This window comes from Phyllostomus hastatus, unplaced genomic scaffold (assembly GCF_019186645.2).
Source record: "Phyllostomus hastatus isolate PE091 unplaced genomic scaffold, TTU_PhHast_1.1 phas_scaffold_200, whole genome shotgun sequence".
NCBI classification, from domain to species: domain Eukaryota; kingdom Metazoa; phylum Chordata; class Mammalia; order Chiroptera; family Phyllostomidae; genus Phyllostomus; species Phyllostomus hastatus.
Window position 1 is genome coordinate 2,728,340 of NW_025334016.1, and position 24,569 is coordinate 2,752,908.

General features: G+C 35.5%; 1 protein-coding gene across 7 annotated transcripts in view; it reads left to right on the forward strand.

Moving 5' to 3' along the window:
- The window catches only part of SYTL5 (synaptotagmin like 5), a 212,491-nt gene that overhangs the window by 39,805 nt on the left and 148,117 nt on the right, over positions 1-24,569 (forward strand). For 2 of the 7 annotated variants that reach the window (XM_045860674.1, XM_045860675.1), the window contains 2 exons: positions 2,390-2,485; positions 2,973-3,079. The exons of the other annotated variants lie outside the window; for them this stretch is intronic. The gene's annotated coding sequence lies outside the window, so the exon portion shown is untranslated. The remainder of the gene's footprint in view (positions 1-2,389; positions 2,486-2,972; positions 3,080-24,569) is intronic. 7 annotated transcript variants of the gene reach the window in all.

Sequence of the window (24,569 nt, forward strand, 5' to 3'; positions counted from 1 at the left end):
GGGATGGTCTCTAGTTTAGTAGGTATTTGGCTAGTTTTGTAGTTTGCTTGCTAATTATTGCAATTAGTTTGGTGTTATAAATTCCAACTTTATATAGTACAGTCATTTAAGACCATCTCATTGTATCCTCTATGTCTCCTACCATTCCTTTTGTATTTTCTTTTCCCTTCTCTTTTTAACATTTCTCAATGATTGAATTGAATTTAACAAATACATGGGTGGGTAAAAGTAGGTTTGCAGTTGTTTACATGGAAAACAATACAATAATTCATAAATAATAATACAAGAAGAAATTCTGTGCTTTGCATACTCACAACTGCAAACCCACTTTTTTCTTTTTATTGAATTTAATGAGATGACATTGGTTAATAAAATTATATAGGCCTCAGGTATATAATTCTATAGTGCATCATCTGTATATTGTATTATGTGTTCACCACCCAAGTAAAGTCTTCTTCTATCCCTCTATATTTCTTTCAAACAAGTTTTTTCTGACCTGTCTGTTCAGAATACCATCTCTCTCCCATCTTTTCTAATATCTAGTAATACTCATCCATTGAATTATTTCCTTTAACTGTTTTAATTTTTCCTGCTCTGGATATTTTAATTTTTTCAAATATGTTATATCACTTATAGTTTCCAATTCTCTCCTGTAAATATCAATCTTGTCTTTTATGTCCTTTAACATTGTAAACATAGTCATTTTAAGATCTGTATCTGATAATTCCAGTATCTGGAGCCTTGTGGCCCTGTTTCTATTGTTTGCTGTTTCTGCTGGGTTTTAGTCATGAAAAAAAAGCCTGAAGTACTGTTGTCTGAGCATCCACAGTTCTGACAACATCAAAAGAAGAATTTTTTTCCCTGGAAAGAATGTGGATGTGTCAAGAATGAATGAGTAGACATCCATAAAAAAAATGAAGTCCTACTAGTTGTGATGGCATGGATGGACATAGAGGGTATTATGCTAAGTGAAACGAGTCAGTCAGAGAAAGACATGCCATATGATTTCACATATATGTGAAGTCTAAAGTACAAAATAAACAAACAAAATAGAAATGGGCTAATAGATACAGAGAACAGACTGATGGTTGCCATAGCAGGAAGGGCTGTGGGATGGGGTAAAAAAGGCAAATGGATTGAGAAGTACAAGTTTGTAGTTACAGAATAGTCATGGGGGTGTAAAATACAGCATAGAAAATATAGTTCATAATATTGTAATAACTATGTATGGTGCTAGTGGGTACTGGGAATATAGGCAGGAACACTTTGTAAAGCATATGGTTGTTTAACCACTATGCTGTAGGCATGAAACTAATACAAAATCATGTTGAAAAAATGCAAATGTATAGTAATTGTGAATTCTGTAAGAGATAGAATTGACCGGAAATTTAAATTAAATATATAAAAGTGGCAAAAAGAATGGATGAATAGAATTACAATGTAGTAGAATCACAGTCTATAAAACTACAGTAAAACAGTGGTTAAGAGTAAAAGGGTTAGATCCAGGCTGCTTGAGTTCAAATTTGACCTCCTTTACTTAATATTTGCAAGCCTCAGTTTCCGCATTCTTTAAATGTAATATTAACATATCTATCTCATAGAGTTATTATAAATATTTAAAGAGATAATGCATATAAAGTGCTTACCTCAATGCCTGGCAAGCACTCAATAATGTTTATTATTATTGTTGTTGTTGTTATTTATTATTATTAGATATTCAGAAGAAAGTCTCAAATTTTGGCACTGTAGGAATCATTTGAGATCATGTTGAAATGCATTCATGCATTCATTAATATATTCATCAGTTTTTTATGAATACACAATAAATGTTTGTTGAAAGAAATAATTTAAGCAACTAGTGGACAAGGGGAGCTGAATCCCAAAATGAAGTGTTGAATTGTAAAGGGTCGGATGAGAGGAAAGGGTGTCATAGACACAGCCAAGGCAAAGCTTGGAATCAACATGACTTATATGTGAGATAGTTGGAAGATTAGCCTGGATGGAATGTCCCAGAGAAAAAGATAATCTACAGAAAAATAATGGGCAAATTTATTAACTTGTCGTGTTTTATAATTTTTATGTTTTGCTGTTTCTTAGTCTTCTCCCATTCACGACTCTGTCCTATGATATTCAGTTATGTGTACAATAATGCAGGTTATCACATATCAACTAAACTAATATGCTTTTTCTCTGATATAAGAGATACCTTCTGAATACTCTGAAAAGCTCAATGCCATTAAAGTCTTTATCTCATGTGGTTTATATGCAGTAAGAATCTTTCAGAGCCATTTTATCTGAAGCTACTAACGCAGGGATGCTCAAGTTTTAGCGTGCATTAGAATAACCTGGAGAACTTGCTACAGTATAAATTGTTCTGCCTCATCCTCAGAGTTGCTGATTTGATATGTCTGGAGTGAGTCCCCAGAATCTGCATTTCTAATAAATCCCCAGGTGATGCTCGTGCTGCTGGTCCAGGAGCCACACTGTGAGTACAAGTGTGCTGACACCATTGAGCCACATAAAGCACTGAACTATTTTGAAATTTGAGCATATTTTCTTTTGGTAGAATAATTTTCTAAAATTTATATTTAGTTGTGCCTTTTACCCATGGCAGTATATTATTTGAAATAACTTATAGGAAAAATACCTTTTCATTTATATTTTATCTTAGCTCTGAGTTTGCTTATCTTGCTATTAAGACTAACTGTTTTGGGAGGCCTAAGCTACCATTAAACTTCACTAGTGATACAAATTTTCGAATACTTTGGAGAAATCCGATTGCATTATTCATAAATCTGAATGGGTTGAGGGGGACATTTTCTACAAGTAGTCTTTACAATAATAGGCCTTTCATAAATGCAAGCATTAATTTCTTCATCAGTACTTTTTGCTGTTCACAATATGTCAGCATTTTAAAATACATATGCAAATTTTATGGCTTTTTACCTTTGTGTTCATGTATCTCTTTAAAGGAACTACACATCACTTCAGATTCCTGTTAATTTTTATCTGCTTTTGCCTCCTACCTAAAAGTCACTCCAAGTATTACATGGCACTACTCCTGACAAGTACCTGAAAGGTGAAGTAATTTTCATATATTCTGTCTCATTCTTCTCCCATAGTGCTTTAATGCATTATGGACATTATATTACTTTGACTGATGAGAAGAGATAATGGGAAGATATTCACTGCATGGTGTCTAGCTTATCCATTCAACTCATCTTCTCTTTGAGTTCTGGGCTCTGTAGTCCACTTCCCCTTTTCCAGGCCTCATGTTATCTCTTTCCTTAAATAAAACTAGCATAAGGCTTTTGTGTGTGGCAGACTTCTAAATCTTGGTAATAACAGGGACTGGAAATGATGGTGATAGCCCAGCCCAGTACCACAAATAACTCATGGCTGAATATCACACCATGGTGTTTTCAGTTCCTTAGCAATGCCTTCTCACAAGGAATTTTCCCTTAGGCCTCCCTATTAGTTATATCCTGGCTCCTCTTCTCCCACCTTTCAGCTCTCATCCCTACTTCCCCTTTTACTAGTCTCCCTCTCTTCAGCCACCTTAATCTCTCTTACTGTATTTTATAGAATAATTCAGCTCTCTTCTGGCTCTCATTCACTTAAATTATGAGCAAGGTTCCTCACATTTCTACATTAAAAAGCTAGTCAAGGCTCATAATCATGATATTTTTCTGAGCAAACAAGCTATCTACCTCTGAGGTGATTTGGATCATTGCCCTAAAGAAGAAGAAATGGCTGCAGTCAAGGTTATTTTAAGTTCCATTTTTTACTTCCTGCTTTATTTGTTATAGGAAAGACAGTAGGGCCAGTAGGGCCACTTGCCACTAAGAGTATTTTTTGTGGGTTGGCCCAAGTCTGGAAAAGAAAACTAAGGTGAATGAAAGAATGCACTGGTGCCCTAGAAGTCAGATACCTGGTCCTAGCTCTGCTTTTATTTCTCAGTGCAGTCTTTAACAAGTCACTTCACAGCTCCCTGGCTGTGCTTATTCCATTTATAAATTAAAGGAAATGGATCAGTGCTCTCCAAGCTTTAGCAGAAACTTAGACAAAAACACTTCACAGTGGCTCCCACTGAAGCAAGGAAGGTGTTCAGACCCACCTTCCTCTCTTCTCCGAGGTCTCTTCAGGTCCCCACAACAAAGATTCTGAAGACAGTGATCTAGATGGTTTTCATCCACAGTTGTTCCCTGTTTTTCTAGAGTTTCTGACTGGAATTTAGTTTACTATATTTGGTCCTTATAAGTGGAATGAGGGTAGATAGACGAAAGGCTGAAAGAGAAACTATACATGGTCCAGCATAGCTGAAGAATTTTGAAATTATCTGATGTTCAGTAATGAGTTTTTTGTGGCCCAGGGCTAAGTTGTAATCAAATATCCTCTCCCCCCACCCTATGTAGTTCCAATATTTAAAAGTCTTTCACAGGTCTGGCTAATTTTAGTAAAGATTTCCCTGTCGAAACATATTTTCTAGAAAAGGAGACTGAAAGGTCATTTTGATTGAAATTTGACCTTTGGTAGTTGGTGATAATTGATTAACATGTTTATTGTCTTACAATCCCTGGACAATCAATATTATGCTTACAAAAACCTATTTCACTAGCAAATGACTCCATGAGAAAAGAAGCAATCACTGAAACCTGTGTAGCAGGGGTTGTTGATGTACCACACAACTGTCCAATCCCTCAGGCACTTGATAGCCATTCATTTGTAGAAGAATCTCCTGCACTTGTGGGAGACCTGAATCAAGTTGGGTATGTGGGGTAGAGAATAGAACTTCAGTCCGTGGATGCAGGCACAAGTGAAAGTGAGCTGATGCCCCCAGGGACAACCTTCAACAAGTGGTATGCAGGAGTATATAGGTTAACTTTCTAGCCACCCCAACCTTTGGTGGCATGACTTTCAGGCAAGTTCCTTGCAGTTTCTCATTGTATCCCAAAAGGGACTGAGTTCCATTTGCCCAAAAGCAGTATTATACATTTGATGTTTTTTCCTCATTCTTTGTCTCACTTTTGTACCCTGGGATTATCTTGCAAATAGTTATCTGCCCCCAAGTCCTTGCTTCAGGATCCACTTTAGGGAAAACCCAAATTAAATCAACTTTCCTGCTATTACAGTTTCAGATACTAAGTATTAAATAGATAATAGTACCCTATTCTGAATTTGGCAATAGCTACTAATTTTATATTTATGCTATTGTTTCAATCCTATTGTGTACTTGATGGCACAAGCTGAAATGAAGCAGGATATAGGTAATTATATTTTTAAAAGAATTACAAATGTCCCTGTGTAGTGTGGTTCAGTGAATTGAGCACCACACTGCAAAGCAAAGGGCCGTTGGTTTGATTCCCAGTCAGGGCGCATGCCTGGGTTGGGGGCTAAGTCCTCAGTAGGGGGTGAGTGAGAGGCAACCATACATTGATTGATGTTTCCCTCCCCTACTTCCCCTCTGTCTAAAAATAAAATAAATAAAATGTTTTTTAAAAGGAATTATAAATGGATGTACATATGAAGTACATAATTAAAACATTTTTCCATATTAGGACCTGGAGCCAGTTTGTTGAGGATTTTTAATTCATTGGGTGTAAAAATTCAATGCAGCTTTATTTTTTACCATTTAACTGTCCTTTAACTATATCAAACTTCCTTTCCCACTGATCAGACACTACTTTTATGATATCTTAGCCACAACTTTCATCATATGTTGCATTCCTACAAAGAATCATTTCATTTCAGAGAATTATTTCCTCTGTATTAAGAGGGGAGGAAATAATCTCTCTTCATGAACACTCCTAAAAGACGGGCAAACTTTCTTTGTTCTGCATATTCTCCAAAGATTGACTAGGAGAGCAGGGAGGTGTTGATTGAGGGGACTGTATGGGTGGCAGTGTCCTGGCACCCTTCGGTAGGACTAGAGGCAAGAGGCTGGCTTCCACTGTTATTGGCACAGTGTTGGTGGTCACTCAGTGAACTTAGTGTATGTCTTTAACCTTGGGCCTTAAAATATCATCTACATCTGTTGTGGTATGTTCACTTAGTCTAACAGTAAGTTAATTTATACCTCCTGAGTTCACATCAACAAACCTGTTATTAGGATATGTCAGTTTGAGTTTTAGAGTTATTTACTTTATTCATTTTAGTTATTAGGTGTGATTTACTTACAATTCAATCAGAGTTGGATGAAAATGAGTGGATGAAAAAATCAGAAGCATCAAAAATCATGGTTAGAATAAGACCACTGTTGGTATTAATGCTGGGAATTATGAACAGGACAAGATTAAATTCAGGAATATTAAAAATTAAAAAAATGGTAAAATGCTGGGACCATGAACCTATGTGAGGGGTGATAGACAAAACTAAAATGATTATTCCCAGAAAAGTTACCTTATGTTAGTGGCAGCAGTACCTAATAATTGGATACAGGAGAAATGTAACAGATTCATTCAACCAGGAGAGTCCTTACAGTCTTGGCTCCTCTGTGATAGTTGGGCCACTAGGATTGATCTCAGAAGACATACAAAAAAGAAGAGTCATTTTTGTTCATAAAAAATGGTTGTTTTCTTCTTCAAATGATTCCATCTCAAACATTGTGATAAAAGCATTTCTGCTAAGCTTTTTGTGTGTGAGAATTTTCTAGGTGGTGACTGCTTTTCTACCCAACCAGTCTCCTCATCATCATTTTATTTCCTGAATCCCTCTTCTGTCCCACATCCCTCTCTTCCTCACTTCTTTCTCACCTTCATTCCCCCTTTATTTTACTCTCCCTTCTTTCTCCCTAATTTCTAGGGCTAAACTGGCTGTCTTCTTATTACAGGGCTCACCCTTTTCTTGAGAATCTCTGGTCATTAGTTTCATTCATGATTGCTTTGTGAAATTTGCTTTTTAATTGCTTTATGCATTATAGAACATTCCTTTTTATTTTATTTTTTAATTGATTGAAGTTATTGGAGTGACATTGGTTAATAAAATCATATAGGTTTCAGGTTTACAATTCTATAATATATCATTTGTATATTGTATTGTGTGTTCACCACCCCATGTCAAGTCTTATTCCATCACCGTTTATCCCCCCTTTACCCTCCTCTATCTACCCTTGGTCATCCTTTCCCTCTGGTAATCACCATACAGAACATTTATTATTTCCTCCAGGGAATTGATAGCATTGTAACTGGATTTTGTATCTTTTCTGTTCCATAGAATATTTCTGAAGAATAGACTTATTTTGGGCATATGTGATGGTTACTCTCTCCCTGTTTGGTAGAAAGTTTGGTAGACATTGATTTGGTAGACAGACTTTGGTGTAGATTCTGATTTAACCACTTTGTAATGTTGGTCAAATTACTAAATTATTATTTATTCAGTTTTCTTCTGTAAGTGAGGATAATAATAGTTACCTCCAAAGATTGTTGTGAGATTAAATAAGATGAACTATTTCATTTTCTGTTAACACTTTGACTAGAATTTTCTCTGTTCCTACTCCATTTCCCATTTATTTTCCAGATATTTTTATAGATTTTCAAACTAGACCAAAATACCAAATGACTCAGTCAGTTCAAGTCCAAATGTCTAGAGTTCCAAATCTCTTTTTACCATAGTTTCTTTTTTTTTCAGCTGAGGAAATAATTTTAATTGGGTATGTTCTATTCCAGGAAGTTTCAGAATTGTCAGGATTTTTTTTCCTTATTCCCTAGTAGTTATTTAATTTAAATTATGAATAATTTCTCCCAATGTTATATAAGCAATGTAAGGTACAAAAGTGACAGGGAAACTCATATGACAAAGTAGTCAAGGTTGACAACAACAAGAGGTATAATGTGCTTTTGTTTACTAGAAATACTAATTATTCTTCTGGAATTTTACAGTCCAAAAGCATCACTGAAGTCAACTCTTTCCATTGGTTTTATATATCTATTTGACCAAATGCTGATTCCCAGATTTATTGCTTCTTATTTTGGTAATATTTTAGAAATGTCTGCCCTCTCCTTTAGTTCACACAGGAATCTTGATACTTTCCCTGTCAATTTAAAAATATTTGTGACAGGCAGCTGTGTCAGAGTTGGGAAGCATAAAGTGAATACCTATGAAATTCATTTAAAGAGATTTTCATGTTTTGCATTTATTTATTCCATAAATATTTATTACATTTCAGAAGTGGACATAAAAACATGAATAAGACAGCCCCTACCCATCCAAAATGCTCAAGGTGAATTGGAGAGAGAGAGAGATCTACAATCACAGCCTCAATTTGTTGCTGTTCTTTTTTCTTATGTAAACCCTTAAGGCCTCTGTTCAATTTCAAGCATGTTATCTGGAATGGCAGGTACATTTAGTTCACTCCCCAGACCCCTTTCCAATCCCTTTGTTCTCTGGCTCACCTCCACCCAGGAGGCTGAAAAAGCCTGAAACCCACTTTTCTATTCTCCATTGTCAATTATGTATAAGGGAAGTTCTTGTGGGACTTCAGGGAAAGTCTGTATTTTCTGATAAAAAGAACAAGGTACATGAGGAGAAAGACCTATTTTGGCTTAATTTTTATTACATTCGGTCTTTGAATGTTTTCTTGTTATTGTGATGTGATGTTTGCAGCTGGGAAAACCATCTTTCAGTCAGGAAGCAACCAGCCAATGGACCAAATCCCATGTGCTAAATATGGTCAAACTTAACATAGGAAGAAGCTAGATCTTTGATGACTTAGGTGAGCCACCAAACCAACCTGATATTGTCATGGTAGTTTGTTTATTAGTGTTGATGTTGCTGATATTGCTGTTACTTGCTGCCCAAAGCTTTCCTTGTTGATAAATCTGGAAAGAGTAACCTGTCATGCCATTAACAGTTCAGCTTTAATCAGCTTAATTTCTCAGATCTTGCAAGGCTTGAGTGGAACAGGTACATTTTGATTTTGGTTAGGTGGTAGAACATGAAAGACACCTCAAAAAATGATCATAACAATAAGGGAAAGTTGTTGAGCTCTATGTAAGAAATAATATCTTAACTACAAAGAGGAAAAAATAAAAGGGGGTGCAGACTATAAAATTTGCCTCTACAGTTGCATCTGGGGGTGCTCCTCGGTACAACATTTAAAAAGAAATGTAGGATTCAGTTTGTAATTCATTTTGTGCTGTTTAATATAAATAAATGTGAACTGTGACACACTTTTAATTCCACCTAGATCAATTCTGTCTTATAGAAGGTAGTTTAAATGCTTAAAGCATGGAAATCAATTTCATAGCTGGTCTGAAGTACACATCATTAGAAAGGAATATGTGTTTTAAAAAATGAAAAGTATGAGTGGTTATTTGTATCCTTTCCAATTTGGGACTATTGATTAATCATGCTCATAGCCTTGTTTTTGAGTTTCTAAGAAGTTGTCACTCAACACATGTTTTAAATCCTCAGTGCCATTATGATAAGATTGGAACTTCACAATTTATAATAGCTAAGTGCTGGAAGCAACTTAAGTGCTCATCAGTAAATGAATGGATCAAAAAACTTTGGTACATTTACATGATGGAACAACACACAGCAGAAAGAAAGAAGGAGCTCCTGTTGCATGGATGGATCTGGAGAATATTATGCTAAGTGAAATAAGCCAGGCCATGAAAGACAAATACCATATGATCTCATCTATAAGTGGAACCTAATCAACAAAACAAACAAGCAACCCAAATATAACCAGAGACAGTGAAATTAAGAACAAACTGATAGTAATCAGAGGGGAGGGGGGAGAGGATAATGTGGGGGAAGGGGGGAAGGGTTTTCAGGAACAAGTATGAAGGACATATGGACAAAGCCAAAGGGGGGTAGGATCAAGGATGGGAGGTGGGGGTGGCTGGGGTGGCTGGGGTGGGGGTGAGTTGGGGGAGAATGGAGACAACTGTACTTGAACAACAGTTTTAAAAATTAATGAAAAAAGATGGGAACTTCAAAAAACTTAAAACATTTTTCTCATCAAATTGAGTTATTTGTATCTTTCTCTTGCCTTTAATCCTTCTCCCTACTTAAAGAAATAGCAATTAATGGCTTTGAACTTCCTCTTGTTCTTACATAACTTATATGCTGGTGTGACCCTTCCTGTTTGCAGCTTTTATACTCTATTTCTCATGTAAGGAAACCTAACAAATAAAAACTTGTAAGATTATTAGTGTACTATGTACATGTATTTTAAGGAATAATTATTTGCTCAAAATTATTTTCAGAAGAGCTGTTTTAGGTAGAAAGATTTTCAAATATCATTTAATAACACATATTTGAATTACTATGTTTCAGGAACAGTTCCCATGTAAAGCAGAGTAAACCTTCATTTGCTTTTATCCTCCTGAAGCTTTGTTATAAGCCTTCAGTTGTCAGAAGCTGTATCTAGAATTCTGTTTATAACCGGGAGGTGTATCATGTTTTCTATCTACAAAATTCAGAACAGTGTGTTGTTGGTTTTTTGGTGGCTCTAATATTGATTGAAATTACATTTTGCCTTGGCTGTTGTGGCTCAGTCAATTGAGTGCTGGCCTGCAAACCAACAGGTTGCTGGTTCAATTTCCAGTCAGGGCACATGCCTGAGTTGCGGGACAGGTCCCCAGTTGGGGCCTATGAGAGGCAACTGATCAATGTATTTCTTGCACATCAATGTTTCTCTCCCTCACTTCCCCTTTCTCTAAAAATAAATAAATAAAAATCTTAAAGAAAAAGAAATTACCTTTAATATCTGATGTGTATTCAGTTGGTTGTCATATGGAATAGTTTTCTCAAAAATAGTTTTATTACAAAAGTTGGTAATTTAAACTGTACTGCATGTCAACTTTTGACCAAATTAAGTAAGTACTTTTTTTGTCAAAGCTATACAGGCAATGAAAATATAAAGATATTTCAAAAATATTTTGGTTTTATGTGTTCATTTTCAGGTATACCAAAGTTTTTGAATTGTTCAATCACTTGAATACATGATGGATAGTATCTATCCAACCTATAATACTAATTTCATTTTTATATAAATTACCAACATTGACTCTAAGGCATTGATCTTGAGTAGAACAATAACCATGGAAGAAATTGGAATACATTGAAATTTATCTGATATGACAGGGTAGAAAGATTTTTAAAGGATAACAACAACTTATAAATCCATAAAACAAAATAAAAATTGTTGTGATTAATCAAAAATTTAAAAGTTTGATGCATCAATACACACCAAACAAAAATGACATCTAAGAGGCCCAGTTCTCTTAACTTCTTACTAAATATATGTTTATATGTCAAAATAAATATGAACTCCTAGCCTTAGAGCTTTTGGAAATAAAGAGAAAGGGAGGGATTTTAAAGCTATTTAAGAAATAGGCTTTATAGGATGTATTAGGGTTCTCTCAAAAAACAGAACCAATAGAAGATACACAAAGTATATACTGGTTTGATTTATTTATATGAATTATTATAAGAAGTTAGTTGGAATTAACTGTTCTAGGCTAGGCTTGTCTGGGCTTGGCTCTAAGTTATAGATTGGGTCTAGTTTTTGGTAACCCAGCTCTCATTATTCCTGGACCTATGGGCTAGCCAAGGAATATTCTTTTACTGGCAAAGGCAGGAGCCCAAGTTCAACCATACAAGTACATGTTAACCCCCAGCTTGAGTTATATTTTTAACATCCATTTGGTTAAAGCTAGCCACATGGATATCCCCAAAGTCAAAGGGCACAGAAGTATATTCTATTTCTAGTAGATGCAACTTCAAAGTCATGGCAAAGGGCATAGTTACAGAAAGGGGTGAAGAATTTGGACCAATAATTTAACACCCTGATGGCTATGTATGTGATGTATTTGAGAAGGACAAGCTTGGAGGTTAGGAAGCTATTGCTGTACTTCAGAGGTGATTAGAGTCCAGGACAGTGGCAGTACGGAGGGAGAGGAGATGATAGATTGGAGAAATGTTCACAGATTGAAGATTGTTGTAACATGGAGGCCAGATTTGGGGGGAAGAGTCAAGCATGACTCAGCTTCTAGCTTGTCTGACTGAGGTATAGGAAGATGATGATGGCTTCAGTGTAGGAAACATTGATTTTGAGGCAGGGTGATCATGTATTTTATCATCCAAACCAGAATGCTTTTGAGAATGAGAAAGAATGTTGTTAATAATTATTCCACAAAGATAACCCTGTCTTGGTACTGGCCTGAGGACAAGTGGTTGATAGTTACTCTATAGTGAGTAATTAAGGTGAAGTTATTTAGTGTCAAGTTGCTACTTGAACATGAAACTCAGGACTAAGGGAGATCTGGTCTGGTGATATATATTTGGGAGTCACCAGTATTGTACGTAGTTAAAATTTGGAAGCATGAGCTTGATTGGAATCCAAAAGAGTTTATAGACAGTGAAATGAGTAGAATGAGAAGAGGATGGAAGGCTGTAGTAGATGGGGAACTAGAGAAGATAACAAATAAGAATTTGGTTTAAGCCAAATAGAATTTAATCTAATTGATCACATAATCATATCAGGATAGTGAGGGTCAGAGCTGGCCTTGGGTGTGACTGAAACCAGGAATTTGAACACTGTCAAGTCTTTCTTTCCTCCGACAATAGATTAATATATTCTTTTCCCTTTTCCTGGATAGATGAGCCTTTGAGGCTAAAGCCATGCTTTCAGGAAGCTGCAGGCTCATATTGTTTTAGCTCCAAAACTAGAAAGAAGAGAGCTTTTCCTTCGAAACTCCAAATGCAAAATAATCCTGGAGGAAGACTCTGATTGGCTAGGTATAAGTCACATGCTCATCTCTGTATCAGTCACTGTGGCCAGGTGCTATAATTGGCAGCTCCACCACAATCACAAAGAAATAGGGGTGTCATCTTATCAGAAAAAGGAAGGAAGATGTATTGGGTAGAAAGAAACAACTGATGCCATCCACAGTAGAGATCAGAGAGTATTATAGAGGCACAGAGTTCAGGGGAGCAAGAAATCTTAAGAAAGAAGAGTTAAATACAACTTCAAATGTAGTAAACAGGTAGAATAATATAAAGACTGACTTCATCCTATTGTATTTGACAATTGGGATTCATTAGAGCAGGTATAGCAGAGCTGTGGGGTAAAAGTCAGATCACAGCAATTTGAGAAGTGAATGAGAGGTAGGTTGGACTGAAAGCGGAGACAAGTATTTCAGTAAATTTAGTAAATGTGAAGAAGAAGGAAACTGTATAGTAGATTGAGGACTATGTGATTCAGACATTTTTATAGGCTAAAATTTGGGAATAATTGGAATTGGAGAGATTCAAGTTAAAATATATTTGATGAAATAAGATCATGGAAGAGGGGATAAGGTAAAGGATAAACAGGTGAAGGGATTGGATTTAAAAAGGAGGAAGGACATAAGAAAGGGATGTATATTGATAGAGGCAAGGCTGTCTTCTGAGAGGAGGGACATCAGGGTCTGAGTAGCAAGTATGAGGAGAGCATTGAAAAATATATTGAAGGCAGTAGCTTCAGGAACTAACCAAAAAATGAGAGAAAAATTCAGAGGTGATTCTGAGGCCTAGTTAATTTGTGAACCATGAATTTGTAAGGCTGTAGGATTCTCTCTAGTCCTCCTGGATGTGGGCATAAAGAAGGTAGATTAATCCAATGTTGGCATTTTAATGAGTTCACAATAAATGGGAACAAGATGTTCTCCTCAAGGAAATAAACAGTTTTAGAGACAAATATAAGGTCGTAAGGAGAAATAAGCAAGAACAAGAAGGGAGATTTGTGAGGATTTTTGTTTTGTTTGTTGGATTTGTGTGTATGCGTGTGTGTGTGTGTGTGTTTTGTCATGGTAATGGTAGACTTCTCCATGAGATTACAGTTTATCTTTGCTTTCAATTTCTGTTGTGATGAAGAGTTTGCAATTCTTGGACCATGGAACAATAAATCAAACATTATCACGTTTCACAATTTGCAAAGCTGATTTCAAGTATGTGTTTCATGTTGCATTATGTTTCTGATAGTTTTAATTTTCCTCTTCACCCTCCACAACACACATACACCGGTGGATATTACAGCAAAATTATGTGCAAAGCCCTCTTGCTCAGTGTCACCATGAGGCTACACGAGTCAATTAAGTATACGTAACCAGTCAAGTGTCAGAACATAATTTTAGGCTTCTGAATTTCAAGTCCATTATGCCATATGAGAAAAAGACATTTATTGAAAATATAACATATGAACCTTTACTTAATGGTACCAAAAGTCTTAGAGGTCATTGTAACAAAGCCTTATTAATAGCTATAAATATTTTGTAGTTGAAAGAACATGAAATCTCTTTATCACAAATGCAATATAAGATCCAGGGCAAATGATTTTTCTTTATTTGTGAAATTGGGGTTATAGTTCTTTTGTGTATGCCTCACTTTGTGGTTATTAAAAAATCAAAGAAAGTATGTGACAAAAATAGGAGGGGTTTTGGGAAGATGAGTTAAAAAGGTGAAAGAGATTAAGAAGTACAAATTACTAGTTATAAAAATAGTCATGGGGATGTAAAATACAGCATGAGGAATATAGTCAATGTTATTGTAATAGTTATGCATGGTGTCAAATGGACACTAGACTTATTGGAGTGATCACTTCATGAGGTATATAAATGTCTAATCACTGTGTTTTATTGTATATCTGAAATGAATATAATATTGTATGTCAACTGTAATTGAAAAATAAATTTAAAAAATAAAAATAATCATGAAATTAAAAAATAAATGAGACTATAACTTATTTAGTAGTATGTGTTTGTGTACATCACAGTTATATTCATTTGGCACTAAAGGATGGATTATTGAGAAAGTACTGGTTGGTGTCTTTCCAGGGGACTTTGAGGACTAGTATTAATTGATAACCAACTATGTGTAAATTTGTTTTAAAATATCTAAATTCTCCATCCTTCTCTTGATTTATGTAACAGATTTTATAAGTCAAAAGACAAGGATTCAAACTATTTACTGTATTTGCAAAATTAGGCAAATGACTGGAATTTTCTGCCAACACCATCTATATTTATTGATCATGGAAACATATAATTAGACTGACATATTTTACTTGTTTCTGTCCTTTTTTGTTAGGATTAAATGATGACAACCTTGAGTTTTTTAAGTGTGGGGGAATTGTTCATGTCTTTTTTGTTGGGACTTATCTTTAGCCAGTAATTCCCTGGCCAATAGGTATAAAGAGAGTTGTAGATTTTATGTAAGTGAATTTATAATTACCTATCCCCAAAGGATTCTATGAATTAGTTCAAACAGCTATTTCCTACCTGGGGACCTGAATTCAAGGCCAGGTTTTAGTAAGGACCCCTGTATTCCCCTACATTCAAACCCAGGTTTGCAGCCTGAGCATCCATATGTTCTGGAGTTTCTTGAGTGTCACCACAGTGTGATTATGAGAGGAATAGGAGATAAATGCAGAATTTAGGCATTTACTTGTGGCCTATTTCCCATGGTGAACCACATTTAAAATGAACACAAAATTTTCTAAGCCAACTCTACTGGTTGAACCGTGGAAGAGATATAAAAATATGTGTGGAATAATCTTGCAATACCAAGTCAGACATTTTATTTAACATATAGTCTCAGTTTAAGACCCAGAAGAAATTATATGATTATAGCAAGAAAGCTTACAGTTGTTGTAAGCCCAGTGTGATTTAGGGCACATTCCTGAAAACCTGTGCTTAAATCAAGTCATTTTAAATGTAATAGAAAAGTTTATTGCTGAAGTAAATTGAGTGTGAAGCTCTTTAAAAAGTGTATAATTGCTTAATCTGCATGCCCACATTTTCTTTTTTAAGCATATTTAATTGATTGTGCTATTACAGTTGTCCCATATTTTCTCCCCTTTATCTCCCTCTGTCTTGCATCTCCCTCCTTCCTCCAGCAACCCCCACCACCCATTTCATGTCCATGTGTCCTATACACGAGTTCTTTGGCTTCTCCATTTTTTGTACTATTCTTAACCTGCCCCTGTCTATTTTTTATCTCCCAATTATGCTTCTTTCCTGTACCTTTCCCCCCATTCCCCCCTTCCCCTCCCTGCTGATAACCCTCCATGTGATCTCCATTTCTGTGATTCTGTTCCTGTTCTAGTTGTTGGCTTAGTTTTAATTTTTAATGTTTAGGTTCCCAGTTGTTGATAGTTTTGAGTTTGTTGCCATTTTACTGTTCATCGTTTTGATCTTCTTTTTCCTAGATAAGTCCCTTTAACATTTCATATAATAAGGATTAGTGATGACGAACTCCTTTAACTTGACCTTATCTGGGAAGCACTTTATCTGCCCTTCCATTCTAAATGATAGCTCTGCTGGATAGAGTAATCTTGGATGTAGGTCCTTGCCTTTCATGACTTGGAATACTTCTTTCCAGCCCCTTCTTGCCTGCAAGGTCTCTTTTGAGAAATCAGCTGGCAGTCTAATGGGAAATCCTTTGTAGGTAACTGTCTCCTTTCCTCTTGCTGCTTTTAAGACTTATATGTCAGGTTTTCTTAAATTAAGATTTTTTTCATTTTGATATGCAATTTTAACTTATGATACATCTATTATTATTTTTATTGTTATATTTTATTTGAATTAAGAAGAAATTCTCTTATATAAAGAATGGTCCTTTGTGAGTTACAATGAAATAGTGCTCATAAATTCCTTGTTCTTAACAATAGATGCTCATTTTATGACTATCTTGAAGGCTATTTACACTGAATTTGTATACAACCAGCTTTATGATAATCTTGAATGTCTGCTTCTTTTTTTAAAAAGGATTTTATTTATTTACTTTTAGAGAAAGGGGAAAGGTAGTGAGGAAGAAAGGGAGAGATACATCAATATGTGGTAGCCTCTTGCACACGGCCCCCACTCGGGACCTGGACTGCAACCCAGGCATGTGCCCTGACTGGGAATCGAACCTGTGACCTTTTGGTTTGCAGACAGATGCTCAGTCCACTCAGCCACACCAGCCAGGGCTAATGTCTGTTTTTTTTAAAAGAATTGCAACGTCTTAAAAATACGGTGCACTAAAATTTGCATTTTTAAGAAAATCTGGCATTTTAATAGTTTCTTCAGGCAGAAGTCATAAATGATCCTTTTTAAAAAAAAGTCATCTTTATTAAGGTATAATTTATGTACAATAAAATTTACCAATTTAAATTACATAATTTGACAAGTTTTGATAAATAAATACAGTTATTTAGTCACTGCAAACAAAATACAGTTTCTCTTACTTCAACAAGTTTCTACTTGCCATTTCCCTTCCCCAAGTCTCTGTGAACTACTGATTTGTTTTTTTTTATTCCAGTTTTGACTTTTGTAAAATTTCATATACATATGCATAGAATCATATTGTATGTAATATTTTGTGTGTGGTTTCTTTCACTTCATGTAACACTTTTGAGATTTTATCCATATTGTTACTTGTATAAGCTGTTTGTTCTTTTTATTGTTGAATGGTAGTCTCTTGTATTACAATCTATTTACCCATTCACCAGTTGATGGACATTTGGGTTGTTTCTAGTTTGGGGCTATTATGAATAAAGTTGTTATTATCATTTAGATACAAGTATTTGTGTGGATATATATTTTCATTTATCTTAGATAAATATCTCCTAGTGGGATTCTGTGTCTTATGGTAACTGTAAGGTTTGACATTAAGAGAAACAGCCAAATTGTTTTCCAAAGTAGCTGTACCATTATTGTTCCTAGAAGCAATGTATGAGAATTCTGTTGCTAGCATATGGTATGGCCAGTGTTTTCAAATTTTAACTATTCCTGTACGTGTGGTTTTAATTTGCTTTAACCAGACTCATACATATGAATAATGGTGTTAAGCATGTTGTCACATGCTTATTGGCAATACATGCAGCTTTGGTGAAGCACTTTGTTCAACCTTCTGGCTCATTTTTTAAAAATTGGTTGTTTGTTTTCTTATTAATGAGTTATAAGATTTTGTTTTCTTTTTCTTTTGCAATTAAATAATGCATTTTATCTCAAAATATCCAATATATTGTCATTTCAACATGTAATCAATATTAAAATTGTGACATATTTTACTTTCTTTTTATATATTTTAAAGTATATTTTATCAATTATGCTATTAGAGTTTTTCCATTTTTCTCCCCTTTATCCCCCTTCTGCCCTGCACCCTCCCAGCCCTCCAGCCTTCCCCATCCACTTAGTTCATGTTGATGGGTTGTACATATAAGTTCTTTGGATTCTCTGTTTCCTTTACCATTCTTAACCTCTACCCATCTATTTTATGCCTACCAATTATGCTTCTTATCCCCTATACCTTTCCCCCATTCTTCCCCTACCTCTCCCCACTGAAAACCCTCCTTGTGGTCTCTATTTCTGTGATTCTGTTCCTGTTCTAGTTGTTTGCTTAGTTTTAGTTTTGATTTTTAGGTTCCCAGTTGATAGTTTTGAGTTTGTTGTCATTTCACTGTTCATAGTTTTTGATCTTCTATTTCTTAGATAAGTCCCTTTAACATTTCATATAATGAGGGCTTGGTAATGATGAACTCCTTTAACTTGACCTTATCTGGGAAGCACTTAATCTGCCCTTCCATTCTAAATGACAGCTTTGCTGGATACAGTCATCTTGGATGTAGGTCCTTGCCTTTCATGACTTGGAATACTTCTTTGCAGCCTCATCTTGCCTGTAAGGTTTCTTTTGAGAAATCAGCTGATAGTCTTATGGGAACTCCTTTGTAAGTAACTCTCTTTTTTCCTCTTGCTGCTTTTAAGATCCCCTCTTTATCTTTAATCTTGGGTAACTTAATGATGATGTGCCTTGGTGTGTTCCTCCTTTGGTACAATTTCTTTGGGACTCTCTGGGCTTCCTGGAATTCCTGAGAGTCTATTTCCTTTGCCAGATTGGGGAGGTTCTCTTTCATTATGTTTTTAAATAAGTTTTAAACTTCTTGCTGCTGTTGTTCTCCTTCTGGCACCCCTATGATTCAGATGTTAGAGTGCTTAAAGTTGTTCCAGAGGTTTCTAAGTCTCTCTTCATTTTTTTGAATTCTTATTTTTTCATTTTGTTCCAGCTGGATGTTTATTTCTTCCTTTTGTTCCTGATCGTTGATTTGAATCCTAGTTTCCTTCCCATCAGTGTTGGTTCCCTATATATTTTGCTTTATTTCACTTTGTGTAGACTTCATATCTTTCTTCATTTTGTGACTGAGCTCAGTCAGTTCTGTGAGCATCCTGATTACCAGTGTTTTGAAGTCTGCATCAGATATGTTGTCTATCTCCTCATCGCTTAGCCCTTTTCTAGAGTTTTGATCTGTTTTTTCCTTTGGGCCATATTTCTTTGTCTTGGCACACTGGTCTGGGTGAATGTTTAACTCCTTGGTTGTTGGAGTTCCATGCAGTTTGATGTTCTGGCTCTTCTGGTTGTTTATTGTTTTTTTTAAGGAATTTTAAAAAAGATTTTATTTATTTATTTTTAGAGAGGGAAGGAAGGCAGAGAGAGAGAGAAACATCAATGTGCGGTTGCTTGGGGCCGTGGCCTGCAACCCAGGCATGTGCCCTGACTGGGAATCAAACCTTGGATGCTTTGGTTCGCAGCCCGTGCTCAATCCACTGAGCTACGCCAGCCAAGGCCCTGTTTATTGTATTTAAATTGGTTGTTATCCTGTTTTTGTTTGTGCAAGGTTGTGCAAGCATTCCTATCTATGCATCTATCTTGGCTGGAACTAGATTTTGTTTTCTTATTAATGAGTTATGTTTTTGCATGTCCTGGATACAAATTCTTTATCAGGTGGATATTTTGCAAATATTTTTCTCCAGTGTACCATGCCTTTTCATTTTTTAAGAGTATCTTTCTAAGGCTAGAATTTTTTTTATTTTAATGAGTTGCATTTATCAATGTTTTCTCTTTTATAGTTCATGCTTTTTGTGTTCTGCCAAACACAGGGTCACAAATTTTTTTCCTATGTTTTCTTCTAGAAGTGTTATAATTTTAGCACTTGTATTTAGATCTATCACTCATTTTAACTTTTGTGTATAGTGCAATGTAAAGTTTGAAATTAATTTTTCCCTATGCATATTCAATTGTTCCAGCACCATTTATTTAAAACTATCCTCTTCCTATTGAATTAATTTAGCACATGTGTTGAAAATCAGTTGATACAGAGAGAGAGAGAGAAAGAGGGAGAGATTTATTTCTGGACTTTCTAGGACCTTAGAATACACATAAGGTAGTTTGTGAGCTGTGAAAACTTTGTTAATAACTCATCTTCATCACTGCCACCATATTGTTTACTCTGGTCTGTATGCTAAATCTGTATCTCATATCTGTATTTCTCCCATTCAACATATATAATATATTTTAATTATTTGTTTACACAGCTGTCTTTCCCAGTAACCTGTGAGCTCCTTGAGGGTAAGGACTACATCTTCATCTATGTTCTCATGTGCTAACAGTAGGCACATAATAGGCATCCAATACTTATTTGTTGAATTAAAACAAACAAAATATGGGCATGAGGTTAAAATGTTAAATATTTTACCTATATAGTTGTAATTGGTTTTATTTTTCAAAATCTAAGCAAATTTCTCACTTTGTTATTTGTCTAGTATTGATACATAGCACCAATGTCAACTTTTTTTTTACTGACATCATGGACAGTTTAATTTTGAGAAGTTGGTTAAAGTTTTCTCCTTGGAAGCTGTTCTGTGATCTGATAATAAAAACAAGTCATAACTATTAGTATATGACAGTTACAGTACTGAATTCTAATATGTATTATCTCATGTAACGTTCACAACACCTCTATGAGCAGTTACTATCATGATCCTTGTTTAATAGGTGAGGGGACAGAAGTAGGAAGGTAAGTAACTCACCCAAAGATAACACATGTGATCAGTGGCAGAGAGAATGAAGGTAGCCCTAATTTAAACACCACACTATAATCATTACCTGCCTTCATCCAAGGAGGTTAAGTTGTAAATTAACTTTCACCTGAATTAAGTGTTGGCAGTCCTCAGGGTCTGAAATATAGCACAATATCCTTGATAAAATGTGACATGCTGAATTTATTGTTAATGAGTATACATGTAGTTATTTTTCCAGGCAAAGTTGATTGTTTCATGTATTTCTCAATAAGTCATGTCAAATGTCTTTTACATCCTTCTCAAGATATTACAGAAAGTGTTCTGATGTGGTATTCACCCTGACATTTCCCCTTTAGAAAGACATCTCTTTGATCATGAAAGCTACTTGTCCTTCTGAGTCTTGTTTGAAATACAAGTGCCACAGGACCAATCCCCTTCTAATCAGCCAATACCTCATTTATTACACTAGAATTTTATTAACAAACTGGAAGCACGATATGCATCTGGTTAGAGAGTGGAGAATCTTGGGAAGAATCTTTGCAAGCAAAGAAAGCCTAAAAATACTCATAGTTTATGTTTCAATTTTTCCCTACTGTTGTATAGGCCCCAAACCCACCCATTTGCAACTCCAATTTTTCTGATAGGTATGAGTTTCATACTGTTTTTTTCTAATCCCACAAATGGTGCTTCTTACCCTATCCCAAGACTGAAGAGTTCTTGTGTATAGCTCCCATTCTCAATGTGCTATCTATCATTCTTGAGAATTTCTCAACACCTCTCTTCTTTACCTGACAAGCATCTGAAATCTGGCTTTGTGGTGATGTACTCATTCCAGTAATTATGACAGTAATAAAGGGATATTAAGAGCTAACTTTAAATAGCATTTACCATCTGCTCTGTGTCTCATATTGGTTTATCTTCATTAATCCTCACAACTGCATGAAGCAAGTTCTACAATCACCCTCATTTTATACATGAGAAATGTGAGGATTAAATGGTTACATTCCTTGCTGAAGGTCACATAGCCCATAAGTGGCAGAGAGACAAGGCATGAACCCAGTTTTAAGGGAGGAGTGAGTCCTCTTAACCACTGCATCATAATGCTTCACAAAACCCCCAAAGTGCTTCAGAAATGGATCTGGGTCCAGTTTTTGAGCCAGAAAGAAGATAGTATTATAATAAGCATAAATTTTACATCACATTCTTGTTCATAAAGCACTATCATATCTTAACTGGATATGATTTCTATGCTGCAATTTTTTCCTATGAAGTTATGTTTGCAGCTTAGCAGTGATGTTAGGAGAATATTGGGAAATTTAGGAAGTGTCATCTTCAGGAATAAGAAGAGCAATCTGATAAAATGACCTTGGGCAAGTGACAAGATCAATTTCTTTGCACTTACTTTAATAGGTTACCTGTCTACATTGCTTTGAGATGAATATACCAGCACTCAGCTTCTTGACTAAATGATAGAGGAAACTTGAGAGGAAATAAACTTATTTCTAACCTTTCTGATTCAGAATGTGTCAGTTCATTTAGAAAAGTTTGTTTAGGACACTCTCTTGTCCCCTGAACATTCACATAGTTCCATCTGAAGATTAAAGAATAAAGTGACTGATCTCTGACAAGCCTTTCTAAAATTTAAAACAAAACAAACTGCTATGAATTCAGAAGTCCTGTATTCTAACCCTGCCCTGACATAACCTACCTATGTAAATTGGACCAAGAATGTCTCTGAGCTTTTCTTCATCTATTAAAAAGATGACTAGAGTATAATCCCAGCAGGGGAATTGCCAGGTCAAAAGGCAGTTCCATTTTCAGTTTTCTGAGGAAATTCCATACTCTTTTCCACAGTGGCTGCACCTGAATCCATTCCTACCAACAATGTACTAAGGTTTCCTTTTTTCTCCACAACCTCACCAGCACTTATTGTTTGTTGATTTGTTTATGATGGCCATTCTGACTGTTGTGAAGTGGTATCTCACTCTGGTTTTAATTTGCATCTCTCTGATGGCTAGTGATGGTGAGCATCCTTTTATATGTCTCTAGGCCCTATGTATGTCCACCTTGGAGAAGTGTCTGCTCAGGTCCTTTGCCTATTTCTTATGTGGGTTGTTTGTCTTCCTAGAGTTGAGTCATGTGAGTTCTTTACATATTTTGGACATCAAATCCTTACAGTTGATGCCCTGTTTATTTTACTGGTGTTTTCTTTAGCTGTGCAGAGTGTTTTATTTTGATGAAGTCCCATTTGTTTATTCTTTCCTTTATGTCCCTTGCTGTAGGGGTTGTATCAGTGAAAATATTGTTGTATGGAATATCTGACATTTTCCTCTCTATGTTCTCCTCTAGGGCTTTTATGTTGCCACGATCTATACTTAAGTCTTTTATCCATCTTGAGTTCATTTTTGTATATGGCATAAGTTGGTGGTCAAGTTTCTTTTTTTTTTTTTGCATGTAGCTGTCCATATCTCCTAACACCATTTGTTGAAGAGACTATTTTTACTCAATTTTATGCTTCTGTCCCCTTTGTCTAATCTTAATTGACCATAGAGACGGGTTTCTCAGCTCTCTATTCTGTTCCATTGATCTATGTGTCTGTTCTTATACCCTAAGAACCCCGAAACAGCAATTCAAAGGAACATATGCACCCCAATGTTCATATCACCACAATTTACAATAGCCAAGTGTTGGAAAAACCTAAGTGTCCATCAGTAAATGAGTGAATCAAAAAACGATGGTATATTTAGACAATGGAATACTATGCAGCAGAAAGAAAGAAGAAGCTCCTATCCTTTGTGACGGCATGGATGGATCTGGAGAGCATTATGCTAAGTGAAATAAGCCGGGCCGTGAAAGGCAAATACCATAAGATCTCACCTATAAGTGGAACCTAATCAACACAACAAACAAGCAAACAAAACATAACCAGAGACAGCTGGTTGAAATTAAGAACAAACTGACAGTAAGCAAAGGGGAGATGGGAAGGGGTAACAGGGAAAAAATAGGGAAGGGCCATAAAAGAAAATATATAAAGGACACATGGACAAAGCCAAAGGTGGGTAGGAATGAGGGTGGAAGGTGGGGATGGCTAGGGCTGGGGGGAGTAATGGGGGGAAAAGGAGACAATTGTACTTGAATAACAATAAAAAAGAGAGGGAAACAATAACATAAAAAAGAATAAATAAAAAGGTGACTAGATAACAAAAGGCCCTTCTACCTCTAAAATTGTTTCAGTTTGAATATATTGTTAATGTTTTTAAATTTAGCTAATCTTTATTTATAGTAGATGTCTTACATTAATACTACTGCTGAAGAATACGGTAGAACAGTGATTCTCAAACTTTTTGTCCTTAAACCTTTTAAATATTACTGTGGGCCTCAAAGAACTTTCACTTATGTGGGTTCTATCCACGAGCATTTACCAAATTAGGAATTAAAACTGAGGCTTCTTAAGAAAACATAAGAATACAAAAACATATGTTCCATTAGCTGTCAGAGTGATGACATCATTATAGGCAATGTAGCCTCTGGAAAATTCCACTGTACACATGACAAGATGAAGGTAAAAAGGCAAATAAAATATTGGTATTTTTATGACAATAGTTTTGACCTCATGGACTTGCTGAAAGTGTCTTGGGCATTCCCCAGGAGTTTTTGGACAACATTTTTTAGAACTGCTGCTGTTTGTGTATTTAATTTATGAATGAAAGCAGATTAACATTTAGATAGTCCAGTTCACTATTA